Source organism: Callorhinus ursinus, unplaced genomic scaffold (genome assembly GCF_003265705.2).
Source record: "Callorhinus ursinus isolate GAN/ISIS: 27379988/994484 unplaced genomic scaffold, GSC_fseal_2.0 scaffold26, whole genome shotgun sequence".
Classification (NCBI taxonomy): Eukaryota; Metazoa; Chordata; class Mammalia; order Carnivora; family Otariidae; genus Callorhinus; species Callorhinus ursinus.
The window spans coordinates 8,399,748-8,411,237 of record NW_027397088.1 but is presented as its reverse complement, the minus strand read 5'-3'; positions in this window follow the sequence as shown (position 1 = coordinate 8,411,237).

Below are 11,490 nucleotides of genomic sequence, written 5' to 3'. Positions count from 1 at the left end.
GTTGTGTATTATATCCCCAGAACTTCTTTAGCCTATAACTGCAAGTCTGTACATTTTGGCCACCTTCATCCATTTTCCCTTCCCATTTCCCATACCTATGGCAACTGCCAATTTATTCTCTGAGTTATGAATTCAGGGTGTTTTTAGATGCCTAATATAATTGAGATCATACAGTAAAAAAAAAAAAAATTAATCGGGGCACCTGGGTGGCTCAGTTGGTTACACATCTGCCTTGGGCTCAGGTCATGATCTCAGAGTCCTGGGATCAAGTCCCACATCGTGCTCCCTGCTCAGCAGGGTGCCTGCTTCTCCCTCTGCTCCTACCCCCACTCAAGCTCTCTATCAAATAATTAAAATCTTTTAAAAATTAATTAATTGAATAAAATAAAAAGGTGTCTGGGGCATACTGTCAGAGAATCATATTAAGTAGGTCTGAATACTTTTGAAATTTGCCAGATGTTTCTGATAGATAGTCAGGTTTGAGAATCACTAATCTATGACCCTGGAAGGGTAGAGCTTCACTCAGTAGTTCTTGTATCCCCCATAGCTACCATTCAATAAATGTTTGCTGACTTGAAATGGGATTGAAGTTGACCAGAAAGCCTGAATCAAAAGTGGTTAATCATTTTCAAGATAACAAAGTGGACAGTGTCCCACCCCATCCCCTCAATGGACTGGACCCATAGCTATCTAGGAAATTTGACTGTTCAGAAGGACATATTTCCAGCAGTGTTCAGAAAGGTCAAGTTTGCATTTATTTGGAAAAAGATCACTATCCTTCAGAAGCTTTTATCACAAAACATTAAATCTCATTAGACGTGTAGGTTAGAAAGACTCCTACAGATGCAGAGTTGAAATCCACATGTAGGCAATACGAATGTGGGAGGTATGGTCATGTGACTTGGAGATAAAGTGACTGTGATATGGCCAACAGACGGTTTTCTGAACAATGCCACAGTGACCGCCCTGGGGGCACATATCCCAAACTGCCTTTGATTCTTTACTGTCCCTTTTGTGTATGTGGCTCATTGAAACTCCTGGTGGGAAGGAAATACATGTATCTTATGTAACATCCTTTTTTGCATTCCTTCCACACTTAGCAGTGTGCAGGATATAATGCATAATCGACAAATAAGTGTTAAATCTTTTAGGAAGGAACATGAGTGTGCTTGCCACCTGCCTCTCGTAGGAGTCCTGTATCTAACCAGTTAAGACCACATATTTTTACTATCCTCATTAACATGATACAGCCACAAAGGCATTGAAAATATGATCCTTTCTATTTTAGGAGAAACAAAGAACTACAATTTTCTCTAAAAATAACCTAGATTGGAATTTTCTTCCACCCATGAGAGCACTGTGTTTATGAACACACAGTCCCAAGACCTGTGTCAACAACATTCTAAAACAATGCTTTACTGTGATAATCACATATAATAAGCATTTGGTTCCTTAAGTTTTCATTAGTTTTGGAAATTTTTTTTTTAGCCTAACAAAGACAGGATCTTTTCTCCCTCCATATAACACAGCTCATCTGGTCAACAGCAGCCTTATACTAGGATGCCTGAAGAGGGACAAAAAGTAAATTCAGGGCCCTGAATCTATTTCTAATCCCCAGAAGCAGAATAGCTTAGGATAAACTCTAGAGCTAAAGTCAAGTCTTGAAATGAGACTAGGTATCTACCATCCCTTTGGAGAATTTTCTGGAGCATCTGGGCTTGGATCAAGAGCTTGGGCAGTCTAAAGTCCAAGTCAGATCATGCAGAATGAGCTACTTCTAGTGGAGAGTGAGGGCATTATTTATCTGTTGCCTATCTTTCAGGATTCTTCATGTAGGTAAGTAGAGATTTGCCATTTAACTCCCAGACACTCTCTACAAAGCAAGTCCTTGTTCTTTTAGCACTCCTCAACCAGATGAGGGGTTTGAGAGGTGTAGGAACAGTTTGGGTTGTCACTTTAACTGGGAGGATCCCAGAGAGGCTATACATCCCACAATGCTTAGGATAATCCCTCACACCAAAGAACCTTCTTGCCTAAATACCAGTAGCACCTCCTCTGAGCCTAATGATTACATTGCTTAATTGCCAAGTTGGAAACTAAGACATTAAGACCCAAACTGCTCATTTGGCCCTTCTATTGTAGACAGGTCTCTGATCATCTACATATTATGTTATTGAACTGAACAGCCAAACCCATCTGGAAAAAGGAGAGAAGAATACATCCCTCCCCCAAGTACAGGATCACTCACTGGTAGGAGACATACTCATGACATCTGTCATTAGCTGAGGCCACAGTTTAGAGATATTTACCAAATATAACAGTTAATTAATTCCACCTTCTACTCAGCCCATAGTCTGAATTTGAGGAAGGCAAGAGGAAAATCTAGAAATTAGTTTCAGCGAAACTATGCCAACAAAAAGAAAATTAAGCCAAAAGCAAGTCCAATGCGAGGCAACTGTAATGAAGACAATCTGGGAAATTATCAGATGAATTAAATGATTGAATACAATGACTATTCGCATGAAAGATATTTCTGAACTGAAAAAGCCGATCTAAATTCTCTTCTATGTTGATAGTTACTAAATTGCTCTGCTTATGAGGCAAATGTGCTTGATTCTCCTCCTACTTTTAGTTTGTATTTTTTGTACCTAAAACCAAAAATGAGCACCTATAAAATCAAATAGAATGGCTTTCAAGAAGATACAACCCAAAGTGGAAGTCTTGAGTTTTAGTGCTTTTGAGAGATATGCCTCTAATGGAATCCTGCATTGTTTTCCCCTGGCTCGGGCACAAACGATGAGTAATATACTCAGCGCAACCTTTAGGTGGAAAATATAATCCAGAATCCCAGATAAGTTCTGAATTTTAAGAGAGTGCTCCAAATGTAATGAGGTGAGGTGCATTTTGATGAAAGTAACTAGATGTCTAGGAATATTATAAATATCTGCCAAAAATATGTAAACAAACATATCTTCATGTATTAATCAAATATTTGTTGATCCCTACTATATACCTATGCCAACGTGCCAATAGAACTAGAGTTTGGTTTGTTTCCCCAGTATGCATTCTGATTCCACAGAGCTGAACAAAAGGATAAAGAGTGGAGGGTGAGGACTAGCAGAAAAGAGGAGAAAATGGATCACGCAGGATGCAGGGGGGATGGATTGCCTCCACAATGCAAGTCGTTCTTGGAAACAGTCTTCCAGTTTTCAGCAAAAGCAGGTTGTATAGGTATGTCGATAGGAAAGTCAGTAGCATCTCCTGTTAAAATGATCTCTCCTGTTTCTGGAGCCTACACTTTGAACAGCTTTTTGGGGGCCCTAAAGGATTTGCTTCAGCTTGTCTTGGTTGGCCTACAAGATTCTGTGTCACAGAGAATCTCTATCTCATTCTGTGTCTATTATAAATATAGATACTAAGATATTCTTCCAGGATATATTGAAGGACATGGTGGAATTGGGATAATACTTTCCAGAACGAGGATATAAACTGTAGGCCATAATAAGATGGCTGGGATTGTATATAAGGCAGAATCTTATATCTGTTTATATGAGACTGTAACTGAAATGGATGGAGACCCAGCACAGGGCATAATATAAGTCATCTTTGGAAGTGTCTGACATTACTAAATATTCTTGTTGGCCCAGGAAGTAGCATGGAGTCCATGTGGATGTTGCCAACAGAGTTCAGGAATCAGGAATGAAGCTAACTCTCTGGGTCTTCCATTGTCCTAGGTAAAAATGTCACAGTTATTGTGACAAAGGGCACCGTCCTGTATGCAGGGCTTCCAGAAATTTCTGCAGACCATGATCCATATTTTGCAGAGTAAGGTCTTAGCCAAAATGCAACTCTGAGGTCTGGGCTCTCCTTTCCCTGGTATGTTTACCGGTTATTTGGCAGAACAAGTCCTTCCTGAATGCTGGGTCCTTTGGAAGATATAGACAAGTATTCTCAGGACTTAAAATGGTGAGGTTAAATGCTTAAAATTGGGGATGGGTCTTTTGGATTGAAGAGACCCCTGCCCTTTCTTACTCTTTCTTTAGAAGGAACAGAGAACGGAAGTAATTTAATCCTGTAAAGTAATACAGGAGATACCATATATTTCTATTTCATGAAAAGGTATTTTTGACTAAAGACAAAAAGCTTGCGTGACAAAATGCAACTGCTTTTACTTTTAAAGACCATTTAAAGGCCAAAATATTCAAACAGTTAAGCAAAGAACAGGAAAGAAAGAAAGGAGAAAGGAGATACAATCAAGTGGCCGTGTCTACTCCTTTAGCAGTGAAACCTGGAAAGGCTTGGCTACCAGTGACAGGTTGTCTGGATAGGAGGTGGCCCAGTAGTCTGCACAGGGTAAGATCTTGCCTTCACACACACACACACACACACACACACACACACACACACACACACACACAGGGATGCCTGGGCAGCTCAGTCAGTTAAGCATCTGCCTTCAGCCCAAGTCATGATCTCAGGGTCCTGGGATTGAGCACCACATCAGTCTCCCTGCTCAGTGGGGAGTCTGCTTCTTCCTCTCCCTCCGCCCCTCCTTCTCCCTCTGCCCCTCCACCCTGCTCATGCTCACTTTCTCTGTCTCAAATAAATAAATAAAATCTTTAACAACAACAACAACAAAAACCAAAGATCTTGCTTTAACACACACACACACACACACACACACACACATTCACGCTCATACTCAGTCTCTTCCCCGTCTGCTATCCCCCTGGCCATTTATCCAAGGAGGACTTCTATATCCCAAAATTCAGTTATCTCAGCCTTGCTGTTTGGAGGCCTCAAAGCCCATACTAGTTGAAGTAATGATCCTATCGGTCTATAGATTTCATATACATTCCCTTTTCAGGGACAAAGGACAAAACAAGAACAGATATATTTGGTTAGCAAGCCAGCTGTCAGCCAGGTTAGCCCCAAAAATAATTTTTAAATTTACTGATTAATTATTCTATAAATAGGCAAACACAGTTATCTGTAGGCTCTGAGGAAGAGACATCTGTTACATGATATTTTTCCAGGAGGAAGGGAGAGACTAAGACAGAAGTCCCCAGGTTATTTCCCCACACTATGATGTAATACCTCTTGACCCGGTTTCCAGCCTATATTAGTACAGATTAGATTTGGAATTCAAGTGTGTCAAGGATTGGACTGACTTTATCAACTGTGAGCTTTAGCTGTCCTGGTTTATGTCAGCTTCCTCATAAAATAGTCAGATTCCATGTTCATTGAATTCTGGATCCATCCAAATTTGGGTCTCTGCTGCTTAAAAGTTTTTTATTTTTAGAAATGTCTTATATTCCACTGGCAAATTTACCTGGGGCAAACCAGCTTCTTTGAGAAGCAGATGTAGGGGCAGAAGTAAATTGTTCTGGAGTCCTCTTATGAAGGGTTGCTCTACCACCATGGTATTGGAGACATCAATCTGATGATTTGAAAGAGTTGTATTGGAATAGGCTAAGCCCAAGGTAGGTGTGAGCAGGTTCTTCAATTCCTGTAGTTGATTTAAAGAGGTCTGTTATTAGAGAAATCTGAAAGGAAAAAATGGGGAATGGATCTTGTCGTTGATGCTTCTGGCACACCAATACCACATCCCTCTGGTCCATCTAGTTTCAGTGCATCTGTGATGGACAGTTAGGTGCATACTGCCTACATCTCACATCAAGTGCCTTTCTCAGGGTCCCTCTGCTTTGCTGACTTTGAGATTTCTCTAAAACTGTGGAAATCTGCTGAGCTTCAGCTCTTTGCAATCCAATATGCAATATGCACTTTTGCAATCCAATATGCACACTGGAGTTAAGACTCCTGGGAACAACCCTCAAATAACTCAGACGGGGGCCAGTGTATAAATGTCACAGCTCCACCACCCTTCTACCCCCGTCTCCTGGTGGGACAATTTTGAGTTGCATTCCACACAGGTCCTCAGAGAATCCCCAGTGGGATTGACCCTTCTTGTCTCCCTTTCCCTAGTCTCTCATTCCTACTGCCTGGAATCACCTCCCAAGTAAACTATGTGCACCTGAGGAAGTCCTTGTCTCAGGCTCTCCTTTCAGAACATCTTCAGGGCATCCCCAGGGGAGTGGATACTTGTCTGGTGCATCAGTTAAAACTGCTCCAGTTGAAAATGGCAGGAAATCCAACAGAACATGTATTTTGATAAATGGGAATGTATTGGCTCATTGACCTGAAAAGTCTAAGGACAGAATTGACTTCAGGTACTGGCTGCAATGTGAGGATTTCAAACCTAACATCAAGATCCATCACTGCTGTCTTTTGGCTTAGTTCTACTGTCCTCCATATGTTGGCTTTATCCTCAAATAAGATCTCCCTCTGTGGTCGTAAGATGACTATAGAAGTTCCATATCTTCTCTTCTTTAAGCTTCAGCTGCCACTAGAAACAACAAGAATATCTTTCCCAGAGAGTCCAGAGGCTCATCATGTTTATCTGATTTTGTCTGGGTCACGTGCAAATAGGGAATTGGATAATCCAAATCTGCATGTGGATCTGTAATCAACGGAATGGGTAAGGGGTGATTTCTCAGAGAGAAACCACATATGGCTGTCAGAATAAAGGTAAATGGTTGCTGGGTAGCAAAATACAACTAAAGTTCATTATAGTCAACTCTTCTGGGCTTCTCAGAACACACACACATGCACAGGCATGCATGCTTCCTCCCATATCTTGCAAAGTTGCTACACCTCCTTAAAATACATTCACCACTTCTCCAAAAGAAGATAATCCGATTCTAATCCAGCAACGAACCTAGGATCTCTGGAAGATATGCAATCTTGTCAATCAAGGCAAAATGTCTTGCCTCATAATCTAAATGATCTATAGCTAAATGATCATTTTAGCAACCCCTCACACTCAATATACAATGGTGGGGCGAGAACAAGGTAACTGCCGTAAAACCATTTAGGAAAAGCAAGAATTGGAAATTACTGAGTGGTCACTAATCCAAAGCAAATATCATGTTCCACTGGATAGGAATAACAAGGCTTACTTCCTGGCATTGGACCTTGATACTTGGTTAGCCAATCCCAGCGCTGGGAAGTTCTCCCTCATCTGTTTTCTCCCATGGCTCATGGTTTCTCCTTCTTGGAAGATCTCTTTGTCCATTATCCTCCATAGTCATATCTGAGATGGTCTTATAAAAGCTATACTCTATCAACAGCTCATTTTTTAATGACAAGAATTTAAGCTGAAGAATGTCTTCAAAATCAAGCAAACACAAATTGTGCTTGGCTTAGGCTTGTATTTTTATTGTAAGCCTTCACTGAAACCATAAAAAGTAACCAGCATACTCTAACACCTGGAATTCTTCCTTCCAAGTACCCTGGTGTTATCTTTGGTAGTCCATAGTGTGAGTGCCAACACACAGCAGGTGAAAATTTGACCAGCATTTTTACTACTGCCTAATTAATATTGTCAACTTTATAATCTGAAATAGAGAATTCCTTCTGATTTCTATTCAACATTGACCCAGCCAATTCCCTATTCCAAAATCTGCTACTTGCTAACTCTTATTCCTGGTACTAATTCATCGATCACTCATTTATTCAGCAAATATTTCTTGAGTGCCTGCTATGTGTCCAACATTGTTCCCAGTTCTATGGATACAGTGGTAAATTAGGCAGGCAAGATCCTGCTTACATGGAACATATAGTTAGAATTCATTCATTTCCAAAAGACACACACACACATCCAGCCCTAATAGGAGGATTAAGCCAAAAATGTAATTTATTAACTAAGATAACTGAAAAGTTCAGGGGTAATATTGGCTTCAAGCATAGCTTTGTGTTAATGCCAAACGATGTTGCCAGGACCCAGTTTCTCTTCATCACATGGTCTACTGGCCATGATCTATTCTGTGTTTTGGCTTTATTTTCAGACAGTCTCTCTCTTCCTGATCACAAGATGTCTACAGAAGATCTAGATTGTATATCTTCCAGGCTTTAAGCCCAATAGGATTTCATTTTATTCACTCTGATTGAGTCATATTGGGTCCCTAGCCAGAGAACTGAGACATGCTGATTGGCCAGACCTGAGTCATATGTTCTGCACCTCAAAGGAGCCAAAACAACCAAAAGCAAATGGAAGGAAAGTGGATTAGGGGTGGTTCCCCAGAGTGATATTGGGGTGTGGTTATCAGAGACGGGTGAATAGATACTGGGCAGCAAAATGCATCCACCAGATCCAGAGGAGTGTGGATGTCCTGACTCACATACACACCCAGTCCAGGATATCCAGGAGTTGACCAGGAGTTGGTGGTGCTACATTCAGTTGAGAAATATTTGAATCAATGATTCATAAGGGCCAGTGAGTACATGAAACTGAAGTCCCAAGTTAGAAAGTGATTGAAAGAGAGTATGGGTGTTGCAAATGCCAAAGGCTGTCTTGAGCTTGTCTGCAAAGTCTGTTCCCCTTCATCACCCTCTAAGATCTGGGTGAGGTTATGTGTCCCAAAGATTCAGTTTGACAAAGGCTTGGGCTCCTCCAAGTTGCTTCAGAAGATTAGAGATTGGAGGGGAGGGAGTAGTAAGGCTGTAATGACATATTACCAGGCTTCTCAAGTGATTGCCAAGAATTACTCAAAGCTCGAGAATAACAGGGTAACAAGATGAATATGACACATCTTTTCAGAAAATATATTTAACTCCATTAGAAGTAATTTAAAACATTACTTATAAACCTGTATAATGGAGTAGGATGCAAAATTTACATTAATTTTATGATAAACCATAAACTTCAAAGAAATTTTCAAGCCTGCTGGGGATATTCAAAGGAAAATCACTTGCATAATGGAGAGAAAAAAAACCAACTCTTTTCCCCAGACAGAGATTAAGAAGCATGATCCTTATCTAAGAAGTTAATCCAGCCTCTCTAAGTAGAAAATTCAGTGTATTGGCAAGGTCTTTTTAGTAGCCAGGGAAGCAGCCATTGACTATGGCTGAGTAATGTGCCTGTTTATTATCCCCAACAGACCCACTGAGAAACCATTTGAAATCCAAAGTGAACATTCATTGTGAGTAAGTAGACCTTGCAATTACAGAACTGTGAGGAAAGTATTAATCTCTTTCTTTCTGCTAGACAATCAGGAAATTGAATATGCATTTCCACAACTCACACTGGTGGGCAGGGCATAAAGAAGAACAACCTTGGGGAGTCTGCCAGGACAGTGTCCCAGAAGAGTCCAACATAGGATATTTGGAAGCAGTGGTACCAAAGCCCACCACCTGAACAACTCTGGGGGACTTGGAGTGGCGAAGACCACCACAGCCCATCCTCCCAGAGCCCCTGAGATGCTATTTCTGGACTGACTAAGACTCTAGGAAAGTACTTTTGAGAGGAGGAAGGTGTGTCCTGGAGCATAACAGAGCCCATCGTAGAATTTCCCTCATTCCCCTAATGGCGGGAGGAGAGTCAAGGTGAAGCTTAGAGGAAGGAGGCACATGGTACAGAGGCTGGGGACCTACACACAGAAGTTGGGTGGATCAGAACAAAGTCCCCTATGGGAGGCTGACCATTTGGCATGTTTGTCCTTAAAATTCCACACCACAGGCAATGTCAGCATATGGTTCGCAATTCTTTCCAGGATAGGTTGTCATTCCCTTGAGTTTTCCCCAGTCCTTCAATAAAATCTGATCCATCCGTATAGCTATGTGTGGAAGGCTGAGAAGACAAGCTCCACAGAGCTACCAAGAGGGATGTGAAGCCTGCCTCACTGTAGTAGAAACAGTTTGAGAAATGAGGTGGCTGCCCAGCTCATTAATTCCCATGGTGGTCTTGCCTTTGCCCTCCTTTCTTCTTTGAGGAAATTACTTTTAGTCTTAACACGTGGTCCACTTGTGTGCTTCATGGTGCCACTCCGTGCCACACAAGTCCGAGGGAAGCTCTTGGCCCAAGCTAGGCTCTTCTAGCTGGCCCAGGATGCAAGGCAGGCCAATCAGAACCCTTCCCCAGTTAGAAGAAGCCCTTTCCTCTTAGAGGGAAAAGTTGGGAAGATGTGTGCCCAGTGCTACCAGTACCCATGATTCTAACCCTAAGGAGAACAATACTTTAGGAAAAGGATGTGTATAAAAAAAAAAGAAGTGAAAGAGAGAACCCTGTTCTTTCTACCATTTACTTATCTGAGTCAATACATTCCCCCTTTCCCTAAGATGCTTGGTTTTGGATAATTATCACTTGAAAATAAAGATCCTGTTCAATCAGTACTCTTTATACCACACATGTACACGGATACACACATGCACACGGTGGATTCCAGACTGAGACCAATGGTGAAGAAAGTGGAGTCTACAGTAGAAAATATGGACACATAGCTCTGAGAAGTCACAGCTACACCTTGAGAGCAGATGGAAGACATCCATGCCTCTTTCCCAACTAATATGGAGAGAAGGAACTTTTTAAAGGTGGGAGAATTCACAGCTTAGGTTTGCAAGTCCCAGAGCCAGAGCTAGAACCCAATCTTGAAGCCATGTAGACTAGATCTCATGCTATTACACTAAGTGGGCCCCACAAGTGAAAAGGAATTTTGAATGGTAATAAGAATAGGTGTATGGTAATAATTTCTCCAAAAAAATTGTAACAGTCATTAAAAATATATGTCAGATTAACTTTTACATCGAGTAGATTTGGTGTTCCATGATATGCAATTGTTATCTAAATAAACTTTGACATTTCTGAGAAGTTGCTGGTAAGAATCACTTTTCAGATATTAAAACCAAGATACTGAGAAGAATTCTCTTCCTGAATATGTCCCGGAAAATCAGAGTTCCCAGTCTATTCCAGAAAAAAGGTAATTAAGGCAGGTTGATATGGACTGAAATGGGCTGCCCTCCAAATTCATATGCTGAAGGCCTAGCCCACAATGTCAAGGAGAGGATCTTTGGAGATGGGGCCTTTGGGAGGTAATTAAGGTTAGATGAGGTCATGAGAGTGGGCCTTCATGATGGGATTAGTGCCCTTGTAAGAAGAAGAATTAATTCTCTCTCTGTCTCTCTCTCTCTCTCCACTATGTGAGCACACACCAAGAAAACAGCGTTTTGCAAGCCAGGAAGAGAATTCTCACCAGGAGCCAAATCGGCTGGCACTTTGATCTTGGACTTCCAGCCTCCGGAACTGAGAGAAATAAATTTCTGTTGTTTAAGCCAACCAGTCTATGGTACTTTGTTACGGCAGCTCCGGCAGGCTAACACAGAGGCCAAGACCACAGATAGTGCAACCTCCCAGGTTTTTTGGTCTCCATTGTGGAGTTCCAGTATTCTGTCACAATCAGGTAAGGCACCACATTACTCGCCCCTTTTTCTTGTTTGAAAAAGAAGAGATGGGAATGAATTGTCCCTGAGGGTCTGGATGTGGTAAAGTATGAAGATCTTTATAGAACGATGACACTCATCCTAGCCATCCACAGTGACTTCTTAATAATCTTTCTTTCTTTCTTTCTTTCTTTCTTTCTTTCTTTCTTTCTTTCT